The sequence below is a fragment of the Notamacropus eugenii genome, chromosome X (genome assembly GCF_028372415.1).
Source record: "Notamacropus eugenii isolate mMacEug1 chromosome X, mMacEug1.pri_v2, whole genome shotgun sequence".
Lineage (NCBI taxonomy): Eukaryota > Metazoa > Chordata > Mammalia > Diprotodontia > Macropodidae > Notamacropus > Notamacropus eugenii.
The window spans coordinates 4,103,741-4,107,076 of NC_092879.1; the positions used below are offsets into that span (position 1 = coordinate 4,103,741).

General features: G+C 40.2%; 1 pseudogene; it reads left to right on the forward strand.

Annotated features, from left to right (window-relative positions):
• Nucleotides 1-1,778: 1,778 nt before the first annotated feature.
• Nucleotides 1,779-2,587, forward strand: LOC140515819 (peptidyl-prolyl cis-trans isomerase FKBP7-like; annotated as a pseudogene).
• Nucleotides 2,588-3,336: the final 749 nt, after the last annotated feature.

A 3,336-nucleotide genomic window follows, 5' to 3' on the forward strand; every position in this document is an offset into this window, starting at 1 on the left:
GTCTCTCTTGGTAAGGAAAAGTAAAACCATGAAGATTTCTGAATTCTTAAATACCTTTGGAAAAGGAGGTGCCCCTGACAGGTGAAAAATCAACTCTGATTGGGGAGCAATTAATGGAGGAACAGGGGTTTGGATACGTGCTGAGAATTTGACTTGATCAGCTGCCTCCAGCAATCTGGACAAAGGAATCCATCTCCACTCAGACCACTCTTGTTGAGTCATGGGAGGAACCTAATGCTTTAGAGCTAGAATTCATCCAGACTGGATTCTATTCACACTTTAGTCAGAAATAACCTCTGCTATTTGGGTAGAGTCCTGGAGGAATATTTCCAGAGGATTAGGCCAATCTCTTTATCAGCCCTGCACTTCAGATACTTAACTGACCTACTGGTCCCTGAGTGAGGAAATAGGAAAGCAACAAACCTCAGTCCTAATTAGGTTGCTAATATAACAGAAAAATAATCCCTTCTCTCAGGTTCCGGTTTGGATGGGGTGATTGGGTGTTGGATGCTTGTGCTTGGACCCCAATTCCAATATCACATTTCTCCCCAGCTTGAAAACTGAAAATTTTCTCCCCAGCCCAGACACTATGCTTAGAAAAACTCATGAGTGGGCCCCAGTAAAACAAACTATTTTACCCTACCCCAAGAACAGGCTGACCTCTGAAGAAATCCTCTTGTAAAAAGAGGATTACCTTGTAACCATAGTATTATCTTGTGTTGATACCCACAGTTATTATATTCAGTCTGGAGGTCAAGCTACAGACATGAACTCTCAAAGTTATCTTGCTACGGAGGTAACAGACCAAAAATACTCCCCTAAGAAACCCCTCGCCCTAGTTTGCAGCAGTGAATGAATTCAGTGACCAAGGTTGTAAGTTATCATGTAATTCGCATGTCTGCCAGACAATGAGGTACTTTTCCTATGTGAGCTTTGGCATCATTCCTGTTGTTTCAAATTCCTTAAGGAGAGCAAGTTCTCTTAGGAGATCTGCCTGCCATGTTGGAGTTAAAATAAACCTTGGTCAACTTTACTTAGAGAACACTTGAGTCCATGAGTTCGTTCAAGACTACCCTGTGTGGTAGTCTGGTTTTGAGGGGATCCCTGAACTCCTAAAACCGCATCATTTTCAGGATAAAAATTGCAAAATTCTGTTAGTAGGGCTTGCTTTTCTCTCTTGAAGTTTTTCTTGCTAAAGTCTGAAGAATGCATAAAAATATTGTAAGTACAAACTGACCTCTCCTCATCCCCTTCCTTTCTCCCTCCTCCTTATTCCTCCTCTCCTTCTCCCTTCCCTCTCCCATTTCTCTTCCCTCTTCTCCTCTTCCCCCATGTCCTTGTCTTCCCTCTCTTCCTCTTCTCCTTTTTCCCACCCTGGACTCCTCTTCCCTTTCCTCCTATCTACCCCTCTTTGCCATTCCCATTCTCCCTTTCTCTTCTTTTATTCCCCCTCATCTTTCTCCCCATCCCCTCTCCTTCTCCCTCTCCTGCTTTCCACTCTTCGTTCTTCCTCTTCCCCTCTCTTCCCCCTCACTTTTCTCTTCCCCATTCTCTTCCCCCCATTCCTTTTTCCTCTTCCTGTCTCCCTCCCTTCTCCCCACACTGTCACCCCTTCAAAGGAAATTCAAAAATCCCCAAGGGAATTGTCATCATGCCACTGCTAGCCCTACTTGAAACCCCAGGGTGTAGGCTCTCCTGCCCATCATTTCTGACTCCAGGTACCCAACGACAATCTCGTGTGCACGTAATGCTTTAAGGGACAAAATGTAGAGGAAGTTATGGATGAAGTGAAAATGGAAGGTTTACATCTTCCATAAAATTGTTCTCTCAAAAGCAGGAAGGGGGTCCTTCTCAATGCCCATGATGATGGCTACTTGGAAAAGCGCAACCAATTCTACTGCAGTCAGACACAAATTAAAGGTCATCCATAATGGTTTATTCCTGGTATTGGCCAAATAATCAAAGGCTAATATACTGCTATGATGGGTATGTATTCTGGAGAAAAAAGTAAAGTGACAATACCTCTTTCATTGGCCTATGGAAAGAAAGGCCATGGAAGTTTTCTTCTGGGACCAGGAGAGTATAGCTGGACAAATTAGAAACATGAAAATCAGTTTTCCAGAAATCATCATTGACTATCTAGCTCTTTGTTTATAGGTCAGGACAAGGCTTGATTCCAGCAGATACAACAATGATTTTCAAGACTGAAATCTATGCCATGACCAAAGGAACCTGAAATATTGAAACATTTAAACAGATCGATGTGGACAATGACAAGGAACTTTCTAAAATGGAGATTAGTGATTACCTGGAAAAGGAATTTCAGAATGAGTATAAACCATGTGACCAGTCTTATTCTATTTGAATAAACATTTTTGGTTAGGTATGGGTGGGTTTTTTTAGTCATAGATGATTTTACCTCTTCCAGTTGCATTAATTCCATCTTTTAAAAATGATATTATTATAAATTAAGGATTTTGTGTTAAAAGATATTTGTAAGAAAAATGACCACTCTGGAGAAGGCTTCAATTCTTTCAAGGAATATAAGGTATACCAACATGAAGAACTATATAGCATATCTTTATAAATTCACATGGCTGTCTTTAGTATTATGTGTAGAGAGGAAGCTTTAAAAATAAATAGTGAAAATTGTTTTTTAATGCAACTGGGAAATAAGATGTTCAGGCAATGAAGTATACAAATCTATTTTGCTCTCCAGGCAAATAAAGGGGAAGGAGATGTAAGAAGGTGGGGTAATAGAAGGGAGGACTGACTGGGGGATAGGTTGCATGGGATGCACACTGCCTTGGGGTGGGGGGTGGGAGAGATGGAGAGAAAATTTTGGATAAAAATTCTTTTGGAACTGAATGTTGAAAATTGAAAAATAAATAAATTATATATTTAAACATTTCTTTCTCCTGATGTTAGAAGGAATAATCACTGTTATTTTCAAGTAAATTAGTGGGAAACCTCTAGAATGATAGATCTCTCTTTTCCAAGTGAAAGCAACGATAGATCTTTAAAATTCGAATTTATCGAAACCAAGTTGGTGTAAAATGTCCTTCTAATCAGGTGGACTTTCGTGTGTAAGGTGCATTCTTGTTATTCTTTCTTAAAGTTTCGTTTCCCAGAATCCACGAACATAACAATCTTTATTTCCCAGACTGATGACTTGTAAACATCTCCACCACACTTGTGCAGCATTATGTAATGATAAATGATATAACCATTGGTGCTTAAGTCGTAAACATCCAACTGCGACTGTGCAGTGAGATATAATGGCGAGGAAATGTAAACTTGTGAGGCTGTTTATGGCAATGTGACTTCTACGTCTGT